Source organism: Triturus cristatus, chromosome 3_2 (assembly GCF_964204655.1).
Source record: "Triturus cristatus chromosome 3_2, aTriCri1.1, whole genome shotgun sequence".
Lineage (NCBI taxonomy): Eukaryota > Metazoa > Chordata > Amphibia > Caudata > Salamandridae > Triturus > Triturus cristatus.
The window spans coordinates 344,301,107-344,316,245 of NC_140584.1; the positions used below are offsets into that span (position 1 = coordinate 344,301,107).

Genomic DNA, 15,139 nt, shown 5'->3' on the forward strand with positions numbered 1-15,139 from the left:
GTGTCCATGCTCCTGATACATGTATTTATAACCCAACGAAGGACTCTGTTCCTACAGTAGGATGCAATAAGTCACCCATACTTAAGGGTGCAAAAAGTCACCCATGCATTTTACAAGAAAAATTGTGAGCAAGAAAACAAAAACAAAACAAAAGAACCTTAGGTATGAAGGGCCCATAAGTGAGGGGAAAAAAACTTTTTTGTCCTCTGATGCCCTCACACACCCCAAGGGGTGTCATGCTTCATCATCGGGCAGTTGCTCCTCGTAGGGCCGGCGCTGCAATTCCCTACGGGTCCCCCGAAGGGTCGCTTTGTCGGAGATCTTTTTAGGACTGCCGGATGGTGCATGCGGGTGTGTGGGGAGTGGGTTCAAAAAGAGGGTAAATCAACGGAGAATTGTGCGTGCAAAATAATCAATGAATTAAAAAGGGTCAACATGCAGCGACAGTGTAATTGTTGTACCCTTCGCAGTCCGAAAACCGCTCAATAAAAAACAATGCCCCAAAGGCTCACTATGCCTGGGTGTCATAGGTCATAGGTCGACATGTTTCGCGCTACTCTTGCCCAACCAGGGTCATTTGCGCTTCTTCAGCACCATAAAACGATTCAGTGAAGTGCACGTGAACAGTGTCAATAAGATAAAAATACCCTCTATCTCAATCAGGGCGGAACAGCAACTTATATACCCACAGTATGGCAACAGCTGTATGATGGATGCCGCTCATGATTAATACAGTATGGCAACAGCTGTATGATGGATGCCGCTCATGATTAATACCTGGCCCTGATGAGACAATCCCTCTAAAGGCAAAAGCAACGGGTCCCCACACAAAGCCGGGGCGTTAAAGCGCGGGCTACTTCCTCCACACCTACCCCTCCATTGCGTTCACCGGTCGCAATGGAGGGGTAGGTGTGGAGGAAGTAGCCCGCGCTTTAACGCCCCGGCTTTGTGTGGGGACCCATTGCTTTTGCCTTTAGAGGGATTGTCTCATCAGGGCCAGGTATTAATCATGAGCGGCATCCATCATACAGCTGTTGCCATACTGTATTAATCATGAGCGGCATCCATCATACAGCTGTTGCCATACTGTGGGTATATAAGTTGCTGTTCCGCCCTGATTGAGATAGAGGGTATTTTTATCTTATTGACACTGTTCACGTGCACTTCACTGAATCGTTTTATGGTCCTGAAGAAGCGCAAATGACCCTGGTTGGGCAAGAGTAGCGCGAAACATGTCGACCTATGACCTATGACACCCAGGCATAGTGAGCCTTTGGGGCATTGTTTTTTATTGAGCGGTTTTCGGACTGCGAAGGGTACAACAATTACACTGTCGCTGCATGTTGACCCTTTTTAATTCATTGATTATTTTGCACGCACAATTCTCCGTTGATTTACCCTCTTTTTGAACCCACTCCCCACACACCCGCATGCACCATCCGGCAGTCCTAAAAAGATCTCTGACAAAGCGACCCTTCGGGGGACCCGTAGGGAATTGCAGCGCCGGCCCTACGAGGAGCAACTGCCCGATGATGAAGCATGACACCCCTTGGGGTGTGTGAGGGCATCAGAGGACAACAAAGTTTTTTTCCCCTCACTTATGGGCCCTTCATACCTAAGGTTCTTTTGTTTTGTTTTTGTTTTCTTGCTCACAATTTTTCTTGTAAAATGCACGGGTGACTTTTTGCACCCTTAAGTATGGGTGACTTATTGCTTATAAATGTGTCCCAATGTGTTTGATGGGACAGAAGCCCTGAAGATTGTTGATGGGGCTGTTATACATCATTTCCTAAAAGAGGATTACAATGTTATTTCATACCCATGGTTAGCTCTTGGTAAAAAAAAAAATATAGTAGTATTCAAATAATAAAGAATTTAAAAAATAAAGAAACTTAAAATAGCATTTCAAAAGTAGCACAATGTCTATATAATATGCACACAAAAAACTTTCTGAAAATTCGATTTATAGAGAAAGAAGTAGATGTAAAGCATACAAAAGATAATATTGGATATTAGAGTCAAGACTGACAGGTTGTTACCCAAGCCCAAAAAGTTTCAACTGCGCTGATCAAAATGGTTTTCAAAATATTTTTTAACCACATGCGCTTTGGTTCGAATCTCAAGTTCGGGCTGAGGACATTGATTGTATGCCTACTGGTCAGCTTGTGTTTCATCATCTTGACTGCTCGCTGGTTGCGATTCACAAACATTAAGAGATGAACTCTGGTTGGGGCTTAGTGAGCGGTCAGACTTTGCAGGTATATAGCGCCTGTCCCCCAATATGCTTTATAGATTTTACACATGATCTTGGATTTGACCTGATGACAACAGGGAGTTAGTGTAGTGATTTAAGTGCTGATCTGTCGTGCTTTAACTTGCAAGGTTAAAGCTGAGTCTGGCTGTCTGATTTTGAGGTTTTTGGAACCTGGCAACGAGCCACTACTCAATGTAGAAGAAGGTGAATTGCGAAAATGTCCAATAATTACCTTTCGTACAAATAGTCTAGATAATCCCCTAGAAGTCCTGGTGGATCTGCTGGTCACAACAGTATTATGTCATTTATGAAAAGTAACACTTCAACTAGATTAATGTCTCCACTCTGTTTTATGAACCTCTGAGATGTGGAATTTCCATGACACCTTAGGGAATCTGCTAGACTTGGGAAATCCCAGGTAGCAGCTGAATGCAGACTTTTAACGATCATCCACTCCAACTGCTATTTGAAAGTAGCTTCTCAGATCGAGAACCAAAAACTAGTAACCCATGGGATAGCATTGAAACTTAACATCCACCTTTTGCACGGTTACTGGTTCAGCAGAGTTAATTTGTTATGCTTTTGATAGTTCACACACATACACTCAAATACCCATTCCTACTGCATCCCACCACTACGAGGGGTGCTTTGATTTAATTCTTCGCTCTACTTGGAGTCTAAGGAGTGCCTTCATAGCCGGTCTCACATGATCTCCCTAAAAGACATTATTGCAAAGCATGGCTGCCTGATATTGCATTCTTTGTAATTTACCACTGTTGGTCTTGGGAAGATCTGTATAGATGACGCTGCAGTGATAGTTCTTTGTTCCAGTGTGAACCAGGAGTTTGGTAGAAACAAATGGGCAAGTTGAGTGTTCTGGGTAAGGTGACAAACTGTTCTGAAAATGTATCCATTGGTACAGATAATGCACTCTTAGTTCTACTTTCCATAGTGACAAGGATCATCCTCATTGGTCAGTTCGAGAGGTTTCATTAATGCAGTTTTGTGCAGACGCTTTGTCACTCTGGTGATACCTGGTACATGTCCTTCCTCTTAAGACAACTTCTGATGTATGGTCATTTAATCATGATGGTGCTTCCCACCAAGGGTTCTGGGAACTAGGAACCTTCTGTGCATGGGTTTCTGTACCTATTCCTGATGGTGAGGGATGGGAGTAAAGCTGTGACCTGATTGTACAAGGCCTTAAGATTCACAGACACTGCTGTCATGGATGAGGTCAAAACAAAGTGGGAAAATGACATAAGTAGTGACTTTTCCTAAGGAAACTGGGACAGTATCAGGGAACATGTTGCCAGAATATCTGGAAACACGTGGGTCAATCTCATATTAATCAGTTCTTTACACCAGATGTATTTGACACTTACGAGGATGGGTGGGATAACCCTGAATGCAAGACACAGGTGACCCAGCTATGATCATTATGAGAATAGCTTTTACCAAATGGTCTGGAGCTGCGCAGTAATAGCCTCTTTCTGGAACATGATAAAGGTATTTTTGAGGTGACCAACAGAAGGGGATCACATGGTACTGATGCTTTCCTTCTTGGTATCGCTATGAGCTCCAAGAAGGCACAAGCAGAATGCAAATTTATAGATTTAGTACTAATGCTTGCCAAGCACAGAAATGCAGTGACCTGGAAGTCCAGCATGGATCTATCTATAATAGGCTGGATGGCTGAGGTGACTAGATGGATGGAAGCTGAAGAAATTGCAATGAGGGCTAAAGGTGCTAAAACAGGGAGCAAGGATCAGGTGCAAGCTTTGGATGAGTTGCTACTACACTGGCCAGCGAATGATGATAACCTCACAGAGAATGCTTTCCTCAATGGCAGAGGTGCCCCCAGATCCTGTTCTGTCGAGTTAACTGTAGTCTATGGTTAGAACTGGATGCTGATCTACATGGCAGGCGCGGCCGGCACAGGTAAGAGCGGTGAGGCGGGCCGGTTGGGAGGGGCATTCGTGAGACGACAGCATAGTTAAAATTAAATAAAAAATTTATAAAACCACTTACCTTGCACTCGCATTGCAGAGTTCAAGTTCCCCCACCCAGTCCCCGGCTTGCCTCACCGCTCTTACCTGTGCCGGCCGAGCCTGCTACATAACCCCTGTTGTCCTAAAGAATAGTAAGAATTTTAGGAACTGGCAATGAATATCACCCTTTTGCATATATTTTTTAAGTTGTTTATGTCTGATGACATATGAGCTGCACCTTCTCCTCTCATTAAGCAACATTACTAGGGGCTTATGACTACAGTCCACTGGCCCCATGTGCTATGCTAATTATTGCTATATTTTGTTAGAATCTTTCATTTTTTTTAATGGTTTATTATTATGGCTCCCGTTTTAATGTCATTCTTTTTTCAACTTTTCTAGCTGTATTTATCCATATTTATGTTTTTCTCATTTGTTTCTCTATTTATTCATATTTATTTTCTCTTGAGTGTAAAAATGGAGCTGCAATGGGTACAGTTCCATATTTATTTAACCGATAAAAATACATAATTGAATGGCCAACAGGTTTTAGCCATTTATATTACAGTAATCTGAAAACATTTGTTTTTTAGAACAGCTTAAACAGTTGTACATTTGCAGTTATTTAGGCTTTATTAGGAAATCTTTTCTTTAGCTTCCCTATCTGTCAATCTGCTACTGACCAGGCACTCATGACTGACAGTAATGTGAATCACTCTAAGGTGACCCACTGTCTGAATTTTTCTATGTTAAAAAATAAATATAGATGGCAAAATAGATTTTTTACTGTGTTTATTTATCTGTAAGAAAATCAGTAAATATGAAAAACTGGGACCCTTATTTCTTATTATTATTATTATCCTATTTCACTTGAATAAGTTGATATGCTATAGTGCCACAACCAGCAGAACATATCGAGTGATGACGGCTGTTCATATTATTGCATTACAAATCAATAAAACAGATTTAAAACATTTTTCTGGTTTTACATAACTGATCTGCAAAGCAATCTCTTTTATTAGCTCAGTTTCTGCTGCTATCAAATGAGCTTGCCCATTAAGATAACAAGTCCTCATATTGCTCTAGTACTACAAATGTTTAATATTTTTAGATTTCCCCCATAACATTAATATATACCAGATAAGTGAATGGCTCTCTCCCTTTCCAAGTAAAGGTTATCTCTTTAGCTGCTTGTAGGAAATGACCATCTTTTGTGTGGTGTACAATCCGATGTATGCTCTTTGTTTTTGCCAGCTGTAGAACTCTGTACATTTTACCCATGCTAGCCAGTAGTTAAGCGCATGTGCTCCCTCAGTTGAACATGGTTGAATTAGCATAATCTTAAACTTGCCTATAAGCCCCTATTATTTGGTACAAAGTGTACCCAGGACCTGGAAGTTAAATGCCACTAATGGACTGCAGCACCTATTGTGCCATCCACTATAGTGACAGTGCAAACATGGCTTCAGGCCAACCATTGTAGCCTGACTGGAGCAATGTAATAAGTGCAATTCAAACCGTCAAGATAAACCCTAGGTCTAAACCCTTCTTTTACATATTAATAAGTCGCCACTAGGTAAGCCTTATAGCCCACAAGATAGGGAGCATGGTATTTAAAAGTAGGATATGTAGAAATGTAATGTTAACATATTCTTATAGTGATTAGCACCAGAATGCTTTTTTCACCTTAGGTAGGCTGGCTGGCCCATAGAGAAACATTTGAAAACAATATTAAATATTGATTTTGCTGTCTCTATTTAGGGAACAGCAAGAAATATGATTCAAAAACTCTTTTTAATGTTTATTAAAAGCTCAACACAATGGTGAAGTCGGATTTGTAATAAATAGTAAGGAAAAGTAACCTGTACAAAATTACATTTTACCTACCTGAAACTGATGAAGGCTAATTTACATGAGTCTTTCAACTGTCAACTAGCTGGTGAATGGGCCAGAACGAGGTGTGTAAACTGTTCCCAGAGCGCAGAAAAAGGCCTGATTGTGTGGAGGTGTTTTTTTCCCCTGGCAGGATGACCATTTGGGTTGTGCCCAGGAACTATATACAGTGGGGGTGGGGCAGCAGCCCTGAACTGGTCTAGAGTGACCACCAAGGAGGGGCTGCTCATTAACCTGGCCACACCTCTGAATGTGTACACAGGCTCTGCACAAGGAGAGAAAGGTTTCAACATTTTGGATTTTAGGAGCAAGGGGCACTGTGGAATTATTTAGAATGGGGCAGACAGGAACTGCTGCAAAAGTGGGTAGGTAACGTTTATCCAGTTGGTTAGGTAGAGCCAGGTGTCAACCCCACCCACCAGCTTGTGCCAGGCATAAATGTGGCAACCCCTGGCATCCTTCTCAGAACACTACTGGATATGAGAAAGCTCAGAGGAGCACTAAACCATCTGTCTATGTCTTGAGAGTAGCACTGAAGGACTGGGCCTGCTCCCTCTTGTATCAAGGTCAAAGAAGTGAAGAAGTGAACTCCAAAGGTCAAATGGCTGACCTCCTGTTCAAGGTAGAAAGACACAAGACGCTTAAAGAAGCCTTTTCCTGCAACTGCTCACCTGACCAGTTCCAAATGGTCCTGCCCTGGGCCCTGCAGTTGACTTCTGCTGGAGTGAGTCCTGATCCCTAAGTCTTGTTTCTGAGGCCCTGGAATCCTTGGCTGTGTCTGGCTGGACTTCTCCTACCACCTGTGAAAATGTGGTACCTCCATAGGACCAGGACAAACCTGTCAAGCTAATATGCACGAGGTGCATTGCTGCTGGGCTAAATATTCAAGTTTCTCTTGCTCAGAGCTTCTCTGAGGCAGCTACTCCATTTCAGCAGGACCCAGCGGAGAGGTTATCTCGCCTCATAGCCCTCTTTGGCTCTAGCTTACATCTTTGACTGACTGAATGACAGTGGTGGCTGGCAGGTAATGGGGCGGTGAGGCGGGGGAGACAAGAAAAAAACACTTACCCTTTGCTGGCTGCCACCTCTCCATAACTTCAGTCCCTTCCCATGCCACCTTCTCTTCAGCTTCGGTGGAAGCAGAAAGCACACAGACTCCCTCCCCTGAGCCAATCACAATGCTACAATGCAGCGTTGTCTGAGCGCCATAGTTCAGCGCTCAGATGGGGAATGGGAGCCTGGGCATGTTCCTCACCAGGCTGTGTAATGCAGCCTGTTGGGTAACATGCAAAGTGCGCATGACTGTTTGGCCAACCCAAGACGGCTGGCCAAACAGTGAAGCGCACTTAGAGTGTGCCACCAGTCCTTAGCCTGTGGGCCCAGCCTTGCCCTGCCCAACCTAGCCCCGTAGTGAAAAATAAAATGATAATAACAAGGTTATTATTATTATTTTTTTCCTGTCTCCTGCTCTGATAGCAGTGAGGGTGGTGCTCCTCCGCCTCATTTGAGGAGCCGCCCCTGCTGAACGATCCTGTGCTCTGAAAAAGTGACTAACAGTGTGAATGTAGACAGCTTGAATGGGCAAGATGCCAAAATTATCTGGCCAATGAGAGGACATCCCTGGGCACGAAATTAGAATTTCTCCAACTCAGAGTTTTACCAGTCAAAACTAGGACCACATCCAATGGCTGTGCGACCTTATGAAGCCCCTTCCTCTACAGCCTGCTGCCTTGCCCTCCTCAAATTGCAACAAGGTCTTGGTCCCTCATTACCAGTTGACCCTGCATTTTTATTATTTATTTATTTTCTAGTTTTGCATTAACATTGTTTATCTGGACTCAATAACTGAGTTTAATCAAAAACAGAAACACAACCATAATCAATGTCCTTTTCGACCCACATACCAGTTTTCTATCCTGGCATGCAGAGAAATCCCTAGTGCTTCTGTTTGAAGCAGGTTGCACCGTGTTTGATTAATCAGTCTGGCTGTACTTAGTTAATGAGTGATTATTCCTGAAGGGAACAGAAACTAATGCCTACCATCCGTGCCTTGACCTTAATCAGATATACTATACCACAAATCAATGTCTGTAATTCCATTACTGGTCTCCTGATTGCCTGCTGTGCCGCCCTCCGCCTCATCACACATGACTCTTTAGAAAAAGAACTGTCAGAAATGCTCCATTTCTTCAGGGTCAACCGGATATTTAACCTTTTTGCTGGACCCTGTATTTTTGCTGGCTGTAGAACTCTGTGCACTTTAAACCTGCTAATCAGTGATGAAGTGCCTGTGCTCCCGCGTCAACACAGTGAAATTGGCATAGCCCTTATTGGCATGTTTAACTTACCTATAAGTCTCTAGTATATGGTACAAAGAGTATCCAGGGCCTTCAAGTTAAATGTCACTAGTGGACTGCAGCACCCATTGAGCCATCCACTACTGTGGTAGTGTAAAAAAGACTCCCAGCCTACCATTTGTAGCCTAGCTGTTGTAGTTTTAAGCTGCAAATTCAACCTGTTAAAATAATCCCTTTTGACAGGTCAAAACCTTCCTTTTAAATCACCCCTATGGTCAACTTATTGCCCATAAAGCAGGGTGCATGGTATTTAAAAGTAGGAACTTTAGGGGCCGATTATGATTTAGGGGTGATTACGATGGCGGTCCGACCAACGCATTACAATGCGTGCGGTTGGAGGCAGCAGGTGGAGGGACCATCCAACGGTTTCCGACGGGCTCAAGGAGTCTGTCAGTGCATTGGAACACACCATAATCCCCTTATGATGGTGGAGCCAGGCTCAGCTCCACCATCGGGATTATGAAGACATTTTCCGACAGCCCTTTCATGTCGGCCTTTCCGACATGGAAAGGCTGTCTGGAAGTGTTTTGGGGGGCCCCTAGCAGGGCTCCCTTACCCCCTAGTCCTCCACAATGGGAGCTGGGAGGGCACCTGTGGTGCCCACCTTAACATCGCTACCCCATGTGGTAGGCACCATGAGGTACCTGCCACACAGTGCAGTAATGTTTCCAAACATGCATTTTACAATGGAAGCTTGTGCTGTGGGCCGTTTCTGCCCGCTGCACAAGCTTCAATTGTAAAATGTATGTTTGCGACCGCCTCGTAATACCGAGGTTGGAACCACCGACCTAAGGTCAGAAGGTTTCCAGACTGCTACGGTGTCAGGCGGACGAAAGTCCACCTGACATTGTAATCAGGGCCTTTGTGTTAGACATTTCTCACAGTGATAAAGGCCGAAAAGCAATTTGCACTGTAGAAAGTCTGTTTGGTGGCTATTCCATATGAAAACACAGGGTTACTCTATGACATGTAAAAATCCTTATTTCATTTGTATGTCTTAGGAAACTTTCCCTATCCTATCCCCCATAAGTGCTTTCAGTCCTTAACTTTTAAACTTAAGACATTTGTATCGGCTGGTATACATCATAGGGTGGCCTTCCACAACGCAAATCACCCTTTGATGGAGGCCTTGGCTGTCCGATATCTATATATATTACCTGAAGGCACACTTGGTACCCATCAATGACTGGTTCACCATGGGCTGGGACGACCCTGCCTACCATCTGGAACTTTAACTACTAGGTTTCCCAGCCTTCTTTTCAGGACACAGTTTCCCTTGACGTTACTGTCATGAACCCAAGTGTTGTTTCTTTGGTGGAAGGCAGCCTTGGGTCTTATACGGTAGGACCACTGCCTGACTGAGATGACTCCTCGGTGGCAGGGTACATGGCTCCAACATCTTTCCACCCTTGAGGGTTTCTCCCAATGGAACCATATCAGCATTGTATATTTAGGGGATGTATACAAAGGGGAGAATTAGATGTCCGTTCTTCTGCTTTCTTCAACTGCAGCATGCTCTGCAATCACACATTCCCCCTAACACTTCGCTTCCTGAATACAATTCACTAGAGGCTTAGATCACCCTAGAGCACATGTTGAAAGGACACATTTCTATGATTTATCGATCTTTAGTCATTCATGCCCCCAATGGTTTTGATCTGCTCAGGCAGAAATGAGTGAATTGGGTGGGTGACCTTGATGAGTACAACTGGAGGGAGTCCTGCCTTGCACTTCATGAACTGGCAAGCTCCTCCCATATGCATATGATTCAAGAAAACTATCTCCATGCGACCTATCTCTCACTCCCCCCCCCACCGCCTGCACCGAATATCACCTAATGCCCTGGCCGCTTGTATGCGATGCGCACTTCCTGCTCCTGATTTCTTCCATATGTTCTGGGACTGCCCGGCGAGCATTCCTTTTGGGATGGAGTGGGTCGGGAACTTTCAGCAGTTCTTGGGCAGCCCCTTGAATTGACTCCCTGTATTGTCCAGCCGGGGCTGGTGGAGGAACTGGGGGAGCCCTTGTGCTGAGCGAACTCTCCTTGGGGTAACCTGCCTGGTGACCAAGAGAGATGTGGCCCATGCATGGAAACAACCAACACCTCCCTCGACCCCATACTGGTTCAGGGGGGTAGATTGGTGTGCGCAACAGGAAAAACCTAATAATGCTGCTTGTGGATGCCCTCATAACCATGAAAGGGTGTGGGAGAAATGGTGCTCATTTGATGGATTATCGATGTAAAGCAATTGATTCTTCTTGCTGAGAATATGAAATGGTTTGGGATGTTTCTCAATGCACAGCTTCTGTTATTTACATGATAAATGTACTTGCTGTAAAACATAAAGTTGGTTATAACAAACAAATTATGTGTATTTCAGTTACGAAACAGCTAGAAAAACTAATGTAAAAATAATTAAACAACCATTTTTATAAGTTATTAAAAATCCAATTTAAGGGTGAAGTCAGATTTTTGATAAATATTAAGGAAAATGTACTTTTCTCTGCCTATAGCCTCCAGAGGCCCATATGCATTTGGTCTCTGAAGGATAGTACTCCTTTTGGCATTGTTACCCCCCAGTCTTTGCCTGACTCTGAATGCAACTTTGACTAAATGTGAACTGGGTTCCTGCTAATCAGGCTCCCAGGGCATGTGTTCTTTCCCAAAACTGTACTTTTGTTTCCACAATTAGCACACCTCTGTACTATTTATAAGTCCTGTGTAAAAGGTACCAGTGGTACCAAGTGTATCGTGACTAGACAGGTCCTCTAAGGGCTGCAGCATGTATTATGCCACCCTAAGAGACCCCTCACCAAACACATGCACACTTGCACTGCAGCCAGTGTGCCAGGACTGCCAGCACTGCAAGAGACATAGGTAAGTCACCCCTCCAGCAGGCCTTACAGCCCTAAGGCAGGTTGCACTATACCTCTTGAGAGGGGATAACTGAATGAGCAGATATACCCCTATAGTGTCTAAGTCTATTCTTAGGCATTATAAGTGCATAATGAAGCCATACTGAGTACATGGGATGGGAGCTTGTCAATACGAGTTCCACAGCTCCATAATGGCTTCACCAAATCCCAAGATGCTTGGTACCAAACATGTCAGATTAATGAGCCCGCACTGATGCCAGTGTTGGATTCATAAATAAATGCCTGCACCAGCCTGCCACTACCAGACATGTTTCTGATCTCTCGAGGTGGGAGCCTTTCGCTCTTTTGAGTCAGAAACTAAGCCTGCTCTGAGTGGAGGTGCTTCACACTTACCCCCAAGCAGGAACAGCATTCAAGGTCAGTGAGCTTCAAAGGTTTCCTGCCCTTTGTTATGCTAGCCAGGGCCTCTCCAGCTAGTGGAGATGCTCACCATCGACCAAGCCCCACTTTTGGCAGCAAGGTTGGCGGGAAAATTATTAAGCAGGAAAGGTGTGTCCCCTCTCCCTCAGGACCAACCCTAAGGTGTATATATAAGGATATTTTTTAAAGAAATACCACAGTGATGAGAGGCACGGCGATTTTATATTGACAGGATTGAGTGAGTGTGAATGACACGCTTGTTTCATTAATGTTGAAAACACAAACCAGTGAGTGAAAGGAGACAGGATGCGGCAATTTGCTGCCACTACACGGGTAATACACAAAATTGAATGTGTGATAGACAAATGCAAGTGCATCACACGCATTACTGCATTTGTCACCTTCGTACCATTACAACACGGGGTAATAGCACAAACGCATGATAATTCGATCATTTTTTAACAAAAATATAATGGTGGTTTGTGTTGTCTTTTTCTTTTCCTTCCTCAGATGGAGTGACCCAAAAAGCAAAAGTCCAAGTTCAACTAAGGAGCAGCTATCTGCCCTTATTCAAAATAGTATAGGGAAATTCTCTTACTATTCCTCGTTCCAGGGGGTAACCATTCCCGCCCTGAAGAAAGTCCAGCACCCTTTATGGGGCAGCAGCGGACTGAAACATGTTGGCAATAGGGTCTTAGGAACATAATATCCCTTTTGACCCACACTTTCCGTTTTTAATGTCCCTGGCAGATCCAAGAATAAAGGGAAACTGGGATCTGGCAGTGGATTTTTAAATCTTTATCCCCCTGGCCAAACACATCTCACTAAGTGCTCCCTGAAATATGGTTGAGCCCACCCTTACTTTTAGGCGTCAGGGTGTCCCAATGATGAAGCATGACACCACTAGGGTATGTGAGGGAATATAAAACAAAAGGACGTGCCTCCTTTCCCACTTCATTGTGGTGGAATATTCATAGCTTCACATAGGATTCTCCACCAGTGTTAGTTCAGGAATTGTCCTAAAAACGTAATATTATCAACGGTTAAATAATCAGGGGAGTACTCTTTGTGAAATAGTGCTACAACACGGGAGGGTGCACTCCCCTCTTGAATTCCTCTCGGCCCTTCACCAAGAGAGTAATCTCTCTCGCTTGATTTGTGTACCACCCCTAAGGTGTCCTGAGATGAAGTGCCCCCCTCCTTTGAAAATCCTCCAAATTGTTTGTGAGGATTTCAGCCAATAGGATTAGGGGTATGTGCCCTCCCCAAGGGGAGTAGACATGCAAAGGGTGTAGTCAGCCTAAAGATAAGTAGCCCATTGGCTACTACCTGGTAGCACCTGTAACAACCCTAAGTTGAGTGTTTAGGGGCACACCTGAATCTTGATCCTTAGATTCCTGGTGATTTAAAGAAAAAGAAGGACCAAAGAGCCGTGTAGGCAGTGAAAACTCCAGATGACAACTGACTTGGCCCCAGCCCTACTGGTCTGTCTGCAGCCCTCAAAGAAACCTGCTCCACAAAGCGACTAATCCTGCATTCCCAGCAACTTCTAAAACCTTGGGAGGACTGCCCGCCTTCCCCAAAGACCAAGAACTCCTGGGGACAGCGGCCCTGTCCACAAAGAAACCAACAACAAGCACTCAAGTGCCCTGCTGGACCGCACAACCAGATCTCCAGACCCACCTCTGCACCTGACGCCTCCGGCCTGGGTCAAAGTGGGCTACCGGTCCAAAGATGGTTCACCAACAGTCCTGAACTTGAGCCCACCCCAGAGTGACCTCTCCTCGACTCCACAACAATGCCTGCAGCCTCAACACGAAGGACCCCCTAACAGCGACCAGCTCGGGTAAGGATCTTCCAACCTCAAAAGACACTCCTGCACCCACAGCCCCAGGTCTTGGGGAGTCTGACCGAGGGCACCCAACTGTCCTTCAACATCCCAGCTCACCTCCAGAGCCACAGGTTCCCTTCGTCCATATACCTGGTTCGAACCTGCAGCCTTTGTTCTAAATCTTCATTCTCCATTAATTTGTAATGGGGCCTGACGCTGTGTAGGCCCTCAGCACCCAGCCACCTCTGTGCCGCTGTGGGTGTGTGTTTGGTGCTGCCTCATGGCCTCCCCAGTGCTGGTCTAAAGCCTTGGAGATTGACCCCCAACTCCGATTTTACCTACCATCAACTGGCACCTCTTTGAGTGGCCCCATCGCTATTGATTAACATCGGGAGCCAGTGACCGTGTTTGACCTCTGTTCCAGGCCACCCCAGTGCTGCTGGGGTTGTCTCTACACTTACCTGACCCTTGCCCAGTGTTGATCCTAAAACCCAAAGACTGGAATTGTAAGTCAAGTACTTACCTGTGAAATTGCATTATTAGTTTCCTGCCATAGGTTAACAATGTACTGTGTCCACTTTTTACCATGAAATCTGTGATATTGCAAAAACTTATTCAAATGCAACAAAGTATCTTTGGTTCAAAGTAATAAACATACAAAAAATCATATTTTTACAAACAATTGGTCTCAGATTTAGCCTTTGAGTGTGTGTAATCATTTTTTGCCTATGTGTGTACAACAAATGCTTAAAACAGCCCTCTGATAAGCCTAACTACTCATCCACACTACCACAAAAGACAGCATTAGTATTATCTACTTTAGCCTCTGTAAAGCCTCTGGGTATCTACTGGACTCTGTAAACACTATACCTTACTTTGGTATATTATATACAGAGCCAGCTTCCTGAAGTCTCCCACTTCTGCCAGCCAGTAGTTAGCATTTGAAGAAGTGTGAGAACTGCTCCCAGAGCAGAGCTCGAAGACCTGGGAGTAAGGTTTGTGTTTCCTTGACAGGATCACCAGTAGGGTTGGGTCCAGAAACTGGAGTAACTTTATTGAGGCTTCCCCTGTCACAGCTGACACCTGGGCAGGGCATTTCTTTTGTCCCCGCCAGCCAGGCAGACTCCAATCACAGTGGGTCTCTTTTTTACCATTACAGGGTCAAATCATTCTTGATAGGTCTACTGGGCGTTTTACATATACCACTTGGGGTTTACTTGAAAGGGCAGAAACAGGATGTCAAAACTATTCTTCCATAACCACTGTTGCTGAAAACCCCTTCTTCGCTTCACCGGACCTCTGTCTCTTAGTTCATTGGGGGTAGACTGACTTTCCTAAACTGGATCTTGGTGTTAGATGTGGAAGGATACAATGATTACCATGGTACACTCCTCACAAACACGGCTCTAAGAACCCATGTACAGTGTGGCCATCTTCAAAATGCCCAATGTGGTAGGACTGGCTGCAGAAACCTTTACCCCATTGGTTAGGACGTGCCCAGAAGGCATTTCCACCC

The 15,139-nt window shown here is 44.7% G+C and overlaps 1 long non-coding RNA gene across 1 annotated transcript in view; it reads left to right on the forward strand.

The window, feature by feature from the left end:
* LOC146857343 (uncharacterized) overlaps positions 1-14,281 on the forward strand; it is a 152,096-nt gene extending 137,815 nt beyond the window's left edge. Inside the window, exon 3 of the long non-coding RNA XR_014979565.1 lies at positions 12,303-14,281. This is a non-coding gene — a long non-coding RNA (uncharacterized LOC146857343). The remainder of the gene's footprint in view (positions 1-12,302) is intronic.
* Positions 14,282-15,139: the final 858 nt, after the last annotated feature.